We start from the raw sequence: 13,150 nt of genomic DNA on the forward strand, positions 1-13,150 counted from the left end.
CCACTCTCACACAATATGCAACTCACACCAACCTAACACACACAGCCTTGCATATTGTACATGTGCTACAATCTATCCTGCTACTTTGGCCGGCTCAGGTAATCTGTGCTACACTGTTATTATACCTGCACATACATGTTACTACATTTCTACATAGGATTTTGGGGGGGGGCACACCTGACAACTGTACACATTTGCTATGACTGTACTGGTATTTCAGGTACTCCATTTCATTCTGTATTCTGACCTATCATGCAGACTAGAGGCATATCAGTGTACTACAGTTCTTAGGTTTTATTGACCTACATTTCAGTTTCAGACTTCTTACCCTTCATAACTAACATCCCCAGCCTTTCTTTGTGTTTGTCTACACCTGTCCTGCTTGCTGAGACTGTTATTGGGTATGTGAGCCTCACTGACATGCATGTGTGTATCCTATGGACACACATTTGGCCCACCACATGTCCTGCAGTGGGTTTTGTCACCTTGTCTAATACTGCCTACTTTGTTGACACCAGTATTTGTTGAGGATTTCGTGCTGCCGATATAGGTGTCTACTATCTGCTGGCATCCCATTCAGCCACCCAATTCACTAACATGCTCACATCCATACCATAGATACAGGTAGTAGAACATTTTGCTCCATTCAGCAGTTGATAGTGAGTGTGACTTACCTTGTGGCTGTCCCAGGATTGAGGATGGTGCTGGAGGGCTGACTATGTCAGATGCACATAGTACACTCCCTATACATGGTTAAGCACAGGTAGTGTCATGTTTGGCATCCCTTTTACTGTATGTGCGAGTCGGAGTGAGGTGTCATTCCCTGGGTTCTTACCATCTCAGTGTATGTGCTATGCTTAGCCTCTTTCCCAAGGCCTGGGCATACTGGGTACGCCTCCTTCTGCCTACTGGGGTAGGCTCAGGTTGTTCCTCCTCCGTGTCACTCTGTGCCTGTGCAGACCATAGCAATGGTGGGGGGCTGTGTGGCCCTGCCCCATGCTGTTCCTGCTGCAGCTGTTTCCACAGGATCATATTGTGTAGCATGGCACATACAATGATAATTTGGGTACATGTAGCTGGCGAATACTGCAAGACTCCACCAGATATGTCCAGGCACCAGAACCATGACTTGAGCATCCCAAACACACACTCTATTATGATTCTGGTCTGTGCGCGTGCCTCATTATGGAGTTCTTGTTCGGGTGTGTGGGCATTTTTGATGGGTGTGATCAGCCAATGCTCCAGTGCATAACCAGCATCCCTCACTAGGTGGCCATATGGGATGTCCCCATTGGCAAACCTCTGGTAAAGCTGCATCATATGCCAGATATGGGAGTCGTGATAGCTTCCAGGGCTGCCAGCACATACATTCATTATAATGCCCTGAGCATTGCACATGACCTGGCAGTTGATGGAGGAGAAGCCCTTGTGGTTTATGTAGACTCTACCCCGCTCGCCGGGTGGTGCTTTGATGTGTATGTGCATGCAGTTTATAGCACCCACTACCTCAGGGTATTCTGTTATTTGGTGGAAGAGACACATATTGCTGGTCAACGCCTCACGGGTGTTGAGGAAATATATGTGCTCACTGGCATGTGCTGACATGGCATCCAGGAACTGGTGCAGTACCCTGGATGCTGATGCGTGTGAGATCCCCATGATATCCCCAGTTGGCCTTTGGAAAGTACCTGTGGCTAGTATTCTTAAGCCTACACATACCTTGGTATCAGCTGGGATGGGTTCCCCTCTGTTGGTTCTGTGTGTGAGGCGTGGCTGGCACAAGTCAACAATTTGCTGTATTATGTCCCTGTCCACCCTATAGCACTCCATTATCTCCAGCTCATGTAGCCCCTGGTAGGTTACCCTGGGTCTGTACAGTCTTCTTCTTCTTCTCCTCACTGTGGGTTGGTCATCAGTATTCTCATGCTCACCACCCTCAGCCTCTTCCACATGTTGATTTATGAGAGTGAATGGAGCCCCTATCATTTTGTTGCTTTTGTTAGGTAAAATGTCCCTGTTTGTGTACACCGGTGGTGTAGAGTTTGTGGGAAAAAACAGAGAGAAAGGCATTTTCATAGTTTATAGTACTGTGCTGGGCTGGGCTGGGCTTCTGCCTGTGTAATTGGTTGATTCAGATACATTTCACCTGCCAGCTATACTAGTTCTCCTTCATTACCTTCCTACTGCTGTTTTCCCTTCCCATTGCCTTCCTGTTTAAGCCCCGAGGCATGCCACGCAAACCCAGTGCTCAGATGTGAACAGAGCAGCTATTTCCTGGTTTACTTTTTTGTTTTTTTGTTTAAAACCCGGTGCGTGTCGCGCACACTCATTTAGGCAATGTAAAGTGTGCTTGGCAGCTTCAGACACACCCACTTCCTTAGCTCTGCTAAGCTAAGGGCAATCCTGAGCCACAGAGCTCCAATAAGCTTACAGTATGCCTGACACACCCCTCTATGATGTCAGCTAGCTCTTAGGCTTGCACCATGGTTTTCCTGCACCTACACGGTTGGGTGCAGGCTAGCCATGAGGGGAAATCTGTGATTCAGTATCATTACTCTCATTTGCATATAATTGCCTGCTAATGCCTAGTTAAAAGTCTGACACTGAGCCTTCCCCCTTAGCAACCACTATTCACTGGCCATGTTGTCTTCTCCCTGCTATTGACTATAATGGCAAAATTGTGATTTTGCAGAAAAAGCTTTTTTCAGGGTTTTACTTTTATTTTCCTGCTGATCCCGCTTGCGCACCACTGCCCTACGCTTAAATGGCCGAAATCGGCCAAAAAAAAAAAAAGTTTGTTTTTTTTTTTTTGCAACTGTTTTCCATGCCAGTGGCCATATATTTGGCCATTGGCATGCTTTCCACATTATATAACCCTTTATTTGGAGCTGTCATGGCTCTGTTTTGTAGTTTGCAGACATGTATTCGGTTACTAACCGAGTACATTTCTGTAGGTTACACTAATCCTGCACGGATGTCCGCCAGCTTCCTGGATCACTAATTCACCTCATTTGCATGGTTTTCACCTGCAAATGGGATAATTAGCATACAGGAGCTGTGTCCATGCAGGAATAGTGCAAGAGCGCTCATGCACGTCCCGGGAGCTTGTTCCTGGATCTCTCGGTGGCCATATTGCCTCCAGCAGCTCCTGCACTATTCCTGCATGCCGTGCAGAGCTTGCTGAATCCTGGGGATTGACTTTTCCCACACCATTTGTGTACTATGTAATTCTGAGCAAGTCTCTTAACAAAATAGTGTAAAAACCCTTTCTTAAAAAAAAGACAGGGGAAAAAGAATGTTTACATTTTAAACTGTGGAGCTCTAAATAGTGGCATAATCATTAACAGAATGTCAGCAACTAAGTAACACAGAAATGTCAGTAGGTCCATCTTGTACCAGCAGAAGATCCATCTCAGAAAATAAGTAACACAGAAATGTCAACAGGTCCATGTCAGCAAATACGTAACACAGAATATCAGCAGGTCCATCTTGCACACACATACACACACACACACACACACACACACACACACACACACACACACACACACACACACACACACACACACACTGACATTTACCATGTTTCATCCTGTCTGTCTTGACCATCTTGAGCTTCAGCATTAGGTGTCCATCAAAAAATGGTGGAAAACAGGAATTGCTATATGCTGGCAGAAAGACTGGCTTTACTAAAATAAACAAACTCATTGTTGTTCTACTTTCTGTTTATCTTCATGGATGTCTTTCATTGGGTGGAATGTAAAATATTTCAGCCAATGAAAGAGAAAGCAGCTGCACAGACAGGTATTCAGGTTGGGAATGTGTTTAGGGCAGAGCAGATGAAACAAGAAGACCCATGTAAACCATAACTGGGTTGGAAGATGTGAATGGGGCAGTTTCATTTCCTTATTTCTTTCTGTTTTTTTTTTTAAGTTTTCTGGTCCCCCTGCCAGCACTAATCAGTAGGCAACTTTCTAGGTCACATTGTGCTGGATTTGACCCTGCTCATACCTTTAGCTTATTTAGAGTACATGTAAGTGCTCACAGTTCAATGGCTGCCTATGTAGCTGCCTTAATTTTGCCCTATGTCTGTACTATTATGCTCTACTCCTTCTGCCCTATAAAAAGATACCAGACTCTGCCTCAGCACAGAAATTACTGGTGATGTAATGGTAGTGTGAGAGTCAACATCAAAGACTGCTTTGTTATTGTTATTGTTTTTATTATTTTATACAGAAAGGTATACTTTGTTATTGTTTCTCTGTAACACATTATTGTCTGTACCAATATAGTTCTTTGATACAAATATATAATTTACCTTTAGTTCTCTGTAACAGGTTATTATCTGTAATAATATACATCTTCAATTTATTTGTTATGCTTTTATGCTTTTACCATGCATCGGGGTCATAGATAAAAATAGGCTGTTTGACCCAGTGTACTTAACATATAAAAATTCATGAAAATAAATATGCTAATCTGTACTGACGTCATTGTGGGAACTAACCACAGTAGTGGGTAGAGTCATCCTTATAAAGAGTCAACCTAGCAAAACCAGTGTTTCTGCATATAATTAATGACGGTGGAAAAAAAGTAATAGGACAAGTGCAGACCTTGGCGGAACACCAAAAGGATCTTGCAGAAAGAAAAACACTGGTTGCTCCCATGAGGTGGCCTGAGTGCATATTTTCTGGTAAATTAGAGGGGAATGTGTCAAGAGATCTAAAACACATTAAGCAAATGCTGATCCTCTGAAGTAAATTTACTTAAACAGCTTTCAGCAACAATGGAGCTTTCTCTTTTCTCCATTGTTGTACGACCTGGGAATAAGTATATACAAGTTCATGGGGTAGAGGAGTATTTCCTTATACTAGGTTCCCCTACAAAAAATTGCTCCAAGGTTCACTGAAAGTGGTTTCATCAGGTAACTTTCAGGAGATCAGCAGTCAATGTGTTGCTGACCTAGCAGTAGGAGTCTATCAGAGGGTCGTAAATGTAGAGCAGTAATATTATTAAAGTTAACTCATTAATGCCACGCTTGTCATGTTGTATCAACAGAAAGCTTGAATGTCTAAGCATCTACAGGATTAGGAGTCCCTTGGCAACACAATGTTTCAGCCATCATGTACCAAACTTCTCCTGTCCTGCCAACAGCTCTCTCAGCAGCTCACTTCTTTAACCTTCGAGTTGATCTATTGTGGACTTTGGAGTGTACTACATCTCCTAGCTTTAATGTAAGCTAAATAATGAAAAAAGAGAATGAAACCACGTTTTATTGTTATATTTTATGTTTTACTCGATGCAAAACCATATTTTAAATTGTATTGAAAATACCACCACTCCTGATCGTAAAATATTTAAAAACTGGAATGAAAATCTGACCTCAGACAGTCAAGCAGATGTAATAGACATTTAACAGCTGGTGACTTCTTAGTAAAAAGCTATTCAAGCCATTATATTTTACTGTCCTTGGCATCAGGTTGTCAGTACAATCCATTTAATTATATTACAAATGTGACTGGCATTATTTTTAGATTTGAGCCTGAAATCCTATTTTACTGCCATAATACGAAGTCAGTTTCCCAGGTAGATTTCCAATAGCCAAACCATTTAGGCCATCAGTAATACTTTCTGTGCTAATCTAAAGAGCAACATTTCAAAATTCCCTTTTACTTTTAAGAAAACAGAGATATAGAGACAGAGAGAGAGAGAGAGAGAGAGAGAGAGTGAGAGAAATGATACATTTGCACAACTATGTGTACCATTTTAATATATTTTATATGTCATAATTTTTTTTTTTTTAGTTATGGAGTCAAAGATAACTTGCAACAATTTACAGTTACCAGCTGCAAAATGTGACAGCAATATTTTCCATGGTTGTGCCAGCACTGGTGGCATATAGGGACGAAGCCCTGACTATAGTCCCTAGTGACTCAAGTTCAATTCACAGCTTAGACAATTGACATCACTGGTAGAAAACCATGAGTGTGCCCATCCCATGAGAATAAATTCTGGTAAAGTATGCCATGTAGTGTATAATTCACTTGATGGAGGAGAGCTGGAATGCAAATCTATGGCCTGGGTTGAACATTAGGCTTACCAAGCCACAAAGGGGTTGCAGCCTTCACAGTGGGTCAGCTGAAGCATGGGGGAGGACACTGTATGCCAAGTGGATGGAAATTAGACCATAACTTGCACCCTCATTGCCAGGATGCTAGCTACAAAGCATCCTCATGGTTTCCTGAATGAGGACTCCCCCTCCCCAAACAGTTCTGTCCCTAATGCTAGCTGAAATTCTTTGGTAAAGGAAATGAATGTGTGTGTGTTTGACTGAGGGGAACTTGATGTTCAGCAGGCACAGGGACAAGTACTACACAAAAAATATTATTTTGCACAGTTTCAGATATGCTTCAAGATCAAGTGATATAATATCTCCAAAATAAAATATCCGTTATATGTCATACAAGACACATAACAGTACCACATGAATAAAATGCATAAATACTTAAAATATACACAACTACATTCTGGAGAACATCACCACAGTTTTGTTTACATTTAAATTCAGATTTCTTTCTCATATTCACCTAGATTCAGACACTCTCTGTTGTTCCCCAGATTTCCTATTGAGATTCTATAGCCAGCAATTGACAGAAAAGATAGCCTTCCATCATAATTATTTTTCCTTCAGTTCCATATTGCATCTGCACCTATAAGAAGAGATGTAATAATGTTCTGATGTGGAAATTGCGCAGTAAGTCTGAAGTGACTCAGCTCCTATGTAGAAGCCCTCTACACATTGGTTAACCATATGCCACATGCACAAGCCTCCATGGAACCTGCACGTTCTGTTCCAATATTGTCAACAGCTAGAATAACTTCATTGTCATGCCTTTCTGAAGTTCCAAGACAGTACAATATCTATACAGTCATTAGGTAATCTTACAAATCTGACAATTAATGCAGAGAACTAAGGCTCTGAGCTGTTAATGAACTCCTTCCTCCAGTCCAAGGTTTGATTCCCTCAGCTTTCCTTAGCCTACTGTGTGACGCTGAGCAAATCACTTAACCAGAAAGAACATTGGGGTAAATAAGAAATTGTGCTAGTCTTCTCAGTTGCCTCCTGGACCATATGCCTAATAACTACCTATGGACATTTGAAATCTGAATGGTTGCAAGCCTACTGTGCAACCTCATACTCAGGCCATGTAAGCTAATGCCAATAATCCTGAATGTTTGAAACACAGATTTAGTTACCCTACATATTGCCTGCATGCTCAACTTTATCTTAGCAAAACCAACAGACCTGCAGGGACAAGGCTAAATATATTACACAATGGATGAATCTGAAATGTAGCAAGCAGTTGCTATAATTTAGACCACACACAGGGTGTTATAGTGCTCAGGTTTGACCACAAATGCAGTACTGGCTTTCAAAAGCCAGTATGCATTAAATAGCAATCGGGGTCGGCCGATCACGGCCCCCAAAACTTTGCACACGGGGTAGTTGTCATCTTCACTCTGCCCTAGCTATGCTACTTTTTTGTAGGGGTTGATTTGCAGAAAAAATATTCATATGTGCATGATTACTACCTTTTATTAAATTTTGAATGGTCTTAGGTGAGAAAGTGTACCAGATGATATTAGATGGGCAGAGATTACACTTCATGGCTGTGCAAACTGTCAGTGCATATGACTCCATTTTGTTTTTTCTAAACATGTTTAGATTTGAGCATATCTGAGTCTCTCTGTACATTCCTGTGGCACACTGGGGGCTGCTGAGGAGTGCTGCAAGACTCTGCCTCTGTCTGCAATGAGTTCATGTGAACTTGAGTCAGTGTTCATGAGCAACCAAGAGCAATTTACTTGCATAAGTAACCTTACATGTTTGCATATTACTGTGATTCATAAATATAAATATAAAAGAGCATAGTTTGCATACAAAATATATAAGTAGACCTAAATTGACTTGAAATAGTTTAACGCCACCATATTAACTTGAGATTACTTGAGCAGTGACAAATGAGTAGATTTTTTAAAGTAAAAAAAATTGAAATATTGCAAAATAAGATAACACACCTTAGAGTGATGTAAAATTAGTTTACTTCAAGAGATATTTCTATTACTAATATGATGGGCATTTTACAATGGCTTTTAGTGACTACTGTAAAGCTATCATTTCTAAATGGAAAATCAGCAACAGTAGAAATGATTACTGATCACTGAGGCAATCATATTTCTGTCAGGTATTGATTGTGCATAAACATAGCTCTCAACCTCTTAAAACAAAAAAATCTGGACAAAGCCAAAAATAATGGGGTGACAAAGCCCGAAAAATAAGTACAAATTTTAAATATTGCTCTTATAAACTTAGAAAGTTGCTAGAATAAAAGCTTTTGTGCTACCATGCATTTTGTTAAGGATATAAAGTCTGAAACTGAAATGCGTGTCATTATTTAGTGAATTCAGTTTTCATTAATTTGCTGCAAAAATCCAGAAAATCACAAATTTTACGATGAACAGACCAAAAATATGAAGCAAAAATCTAGACATTCGGCAAAAATCTGGACAGTTGAGAGGTATGTGCATACATGGCAGAAATGCAGTGTTTTAATTGTGAAGTAGTGAAGTGTTAAGGATGTGTTGTTGGCTGTGTCTCTACACTGAAGACTAAAAAATGATAGTAATATGAATGCAAGACACTGGTAAGGGCTAGGAAAGGGTGAATCTGTTACCAAAATGATTGCATTACTGTTGGGAATGCAGGAGTGGTCAGCTGGTGCGCTAGACAAAAGTGTTCCACAGTGCCTCCCTCCACACCACTTGGTCCACCTGCACCAAATAAATACTGGAAAAGTGCCCCTGCTAGAGTGGCACCCTAGGCAGCCACCTAGTTGGCCTATGCCTAAGGCCGGCTATGTGGGAATGTATTTATGAAAGTGCAGAAATTATTATATCACAACTTTACATGGCTAGTGTGAGATTTTACATGTGTATAAAATTAAGGGGTTTGTGTCACCTGACTTTTTTATGAAGATAAGAGGGGTGTTGTCATTGTTGACTTGTCTAAAATGATAATTACATCAATTCTTTTGTGTATAACTGTTGACATATTTTTTGCATGTGCATTAATGACGCACAGCAAGGGATCAAGGCAGAGAAAGGACAACTTCAGTCATGAGGAAAAACCACATCCTCATGGCAGCCCTTAGAGCATATTGGAAATGTCTGTTTGGTAAAGCAGGGCCCAAACAAGCTGAGTGGACAAAAACCTGAAATCAAATTGTCCTGCCCATTAATGCAGTCAGTGGATGAAACCACATATTAACATAGTGCAAAAGAGGGCAAAAGTTATGGTAGGACATGCTAGATCAACGGTGAAGCAGGATGCAATTGCGCATAACATTATGGGGGGCCTCCAACAATTATTCCATTAACACCAAATGAGGAATGCCTCCTCTCCATCCATGCAGATGAATATGACACACAATATGATGGCATTAGAATAACCAGAGGTGGGATGGCCACTGGCTATTACCAACATCTGCTGCAGCAATACTCTTCTGCTCAGGAAGGTTGGTTTAAAAACAGTAACATATATTAATAAGGAGAAGTAAATGCTAATATGGAATGATTACATTAAACTCATGACAATTACTATTAGCACACACCTCCTTACTAAGCTTTACTAGAAAAGCTCACAAAACTCTGCTACAACTTGCCGCGAGGGAAAGATTAGTCTGCTTTTGCTTTCTTGCATTTTGTATGAATTCATTGCCCTCTTCTATTTGATATGTTGTGATTTGTTTTCTTTACACTGTGTTTTACTTGTATTCTACTTTTAATTGCATATTAAAACTAAGAAAGAGACCATAGCTGTGTCTCTTGTAAGTCACACAGAATTTTTTCCATCCCTCACACCCTGGTGCTGTTGTGTTCTTAAACTCAACTGCCTTTTTAGTTGCCTGCCCCTTACATAGATTTGACCACATATCTCCTTCCCTCTCCCCTTTCATTGTCTGTTGTAAGTAATCATAAAACTTTCATTTTGTGAAATCACTCCCCTTCAGCTATTTAAATTTATTGGCCATCCCATGAATTCCATAGAACAAGAGCACAAAGTGCCCACTCCTTTTCAATCTATCCTTCTCTTTTAAAATTAGTAGTGTTCCACTTAGGCAAATAAAGCTTAAGTTACCCCCTCTTCCATATCTAACTGCTTAGTGTACACTTTTTTCCATTTAATCTTTAAAATCTGCAACATTTATTGCAAGACCACCAATTATGGCAGAGCCCACATTCTGCCTCTCAGTAGTCATCTTGAGATTCGTGCTTTTGTTTTCTCCTGGAGACAGAAGGAGCACAGGGACATTATTTCCTGATCACCGGAAAGCCTAATAAATGTTTCATAGGTGACAACTTGGAATGTGTGCTTATATTCTGCTCCTGGTGATAGAAGGAGCAGAGTGCATTGATTCCTGACTGTTTCTGGTTGGCCAGTGAGCATCTGTGCATGACATTCCTGATTGGTCTGGGTGGTATTCAAAGCATCTACCACGAAAAGGCTACAACAAGCCTACAGACCCTTGCATCTTCTGGGACAAGACTGTGGTTCACCAAACAAGCTGTGTTCTGATTCTGATCTTGGGACTTGTGCTAATGTTTTGCTTCTGGTGAGAGAAGAAGCAAAGGAGCATTGTATCCCAGCAGAGTGAAGCTGTGGTGAGACCAGCACTAGCAGTAGCCATTCACACGACACACCCCCTCCCATTTTCATCATTCTTGACAAGTTAATTCTTTGTTTTCAGTAAGTAGTGATTGATTTGTTTCTGATTTCAGAATATCTGTCTAAATGCTGATAGGTTCATAGGTGTGTACTAGGCTAATGGTCCTGGAGCCTTTACAAGCCTAGTCCATAGGATTACCCTGGCATCATGCACCCAACCTTAGTTCCCAGTGCTTCTGTCGAGTACAGCCACTAGAGTGATTCCCGGGGTGAATTTTCTATTTCCCAGCCACTCATCACAATTTCTCTTGAAGAGGGCCAGTGAGGCACTCTGTTTGACATGTATGGGAAGTCTATTCTATAGCATGGGCAGTCTCTGGGTTATGAACCTGTCCCTCCAGCATGTTCTATTGATTGTGGTAATGAGGTTGAGGTCGCTGGAGCATGTGCTGCCGAGGGATTGGGATTTCTTTAGATGTAGCATGTCTAACAGAGTTGGGTCAGACATAGCTTTGTACGTCAAGCAGAGATCGCCTCTAAGTAGGCAATATGATTCAGAGAATAGTTGGAGTTTTTTGAGTCTCTCCATATAGGACAAGTGTTTAAGGCCTAAGATCCTCTTTGTGAGGTACTTCTGAGGCCTCTCCAGTTGTTGCAGGTGTCTAGCGAGGTACATGCCAAATGGGGCATTGTACTCGTTGATTGGCCTAATGAAGGAAGAATAGAGGGAGATAATGACCTCTTTCTTGCTGGATGAAAAACCCTTAGAAATGAGATGTGCCACATAGAAGGACTTTCTAACCACAGTGGCAATGTGGTGGTCAATAGAGAGGTTGCTGTCAACCTGTGTTCCCAGATCTCTTATAACGCCTTCTGTGTTCAGTGGACTACCATCGATGTGGTAATTCATGGGAATCGTGTTTTTCCCAAAGGGGATGATAACATATTTTTTGGTACTGACCTTAAGGCCATGGTTCTGACACCAGTCATTGGTCTCATTGAGGCCTTTCTGTAGGATGTCAACATCACTTGGGGAGTTAATAATAGCTGCCAACTTGCAATTGCCTGTGAACTTTGTTAGCCAGAGTCCCTTCATGTTGGCCTGGACTTCAGAGAAGTAGATACGAAACAGGAGAGGACCCAGGACTAAACCCTGTGGGACTCCACTTGTGACCGGTCGGCAGTCTGACTTGGAGACAGCTACTTTCACACTGTGGGTTCTATCTGTGAGCCAGTTTGCAACCTACTTAGTGATATAGGGATTGATGCCTAGCTTAATGTGTTTTTATATGATTCCTGAGGGGGGGATGGTATCAAAGGCCTTAGCCAGATCAAGGTAGGCTGTATGAACCACCTTGCCTTCATCCACAGCTCTGGTGACAGACTCAAAGAAGTCAACCAAGTTGAGTAGGCATGATCTACCCTTCACAAAACCAAACTGTGTGGGATCCAGAGTTTGGAGATTCCCTATATCCTTATTTATTAGGTCCATGATGATGTGTTCCATAGCTTTGCATATCAGACTCGTCAGGCTAATGGGGCGATAGTTCCCAGGGTCTGTAGTCCCTCCTCCTTGGTGGAGAGGGATGACTGTAGCAGTGTGCCATTCAGTACTGACAAAGCCTGAGGTGAGGCAGTGATTGAGCAGGGCACACAGGTGATGAGCCAGTTCACTCTGTAGTTCATGTAGAACACAGCCAGGGATATTGTCAGGTCCCATAAAAGCTGCATTCTTGGCATTGGACAGAGCTGTTTTGACCTGTGCAGCAATAATACTGAGTGCCTGGCAATCTACTGGTATTGTGATTGGTCCTTTGTGGGGGAGAGGGGTAAAGTTGGCACTGAATCTGTCAGCCAGTAGATTGGCAATATCTGTTGGCTCGGTATGGGAGGTACCACTGTGTAGTAGCCCGGGGCAAATCTGGGTATTGCTATGGAGATTCTTTACATGACTATAGAAGGCCTTGTGGTTGTCTTTACTATCTGCTGAAATTCTGTTTTCATAGCTAGCTTTAGAGGATTTGATGAGGGATCTCAACTTTTTGTTGAGGCTGATAAGGAAGTTTTTCCAGTCTTGGGACTTCACTTTATTCCTCATCAGTTTCCTCCTTCTGTTGTAGAGTATGTTTATGGCAGGGGACCACCAGATTGGCTTCATTTTTTTGGAGGAGAGCATCTTGGTTCTATTAGATATGGGAGATCCATTCCTCCTTAAATTTTCAGAGTCTGCTTATTAGTTTCCCCTCAAGTGTTTGGCAGTGCCCTGTATAGACACAGACAATTTGAGTGACATTTTTCCTGTAAAAGCACGATTGAAATTTCACCAATACCTAGTTGCACACAGGACAGCTAGTTTACAGTGACAAGCACTGCCCCCAGAGTTGCAAACTGAATACTCCTGACATTGCTTTATATTCTCACTTC

This window comes from Protopterus annectens, chromosome 6.part1 (assembly GCF_019279795.1).
Source record: "Protopterus annectens isolate FY-2018-M chromosome 6.part1, PAN1.0, whole genome shotgun sequence".
Taxonomy (NCBI): domain Eukaryota; kingdom Metazoa; phylum Chordata; order Ceratodontiformes; family Protopteridae; genus Protopterus; species Protopterus annectens.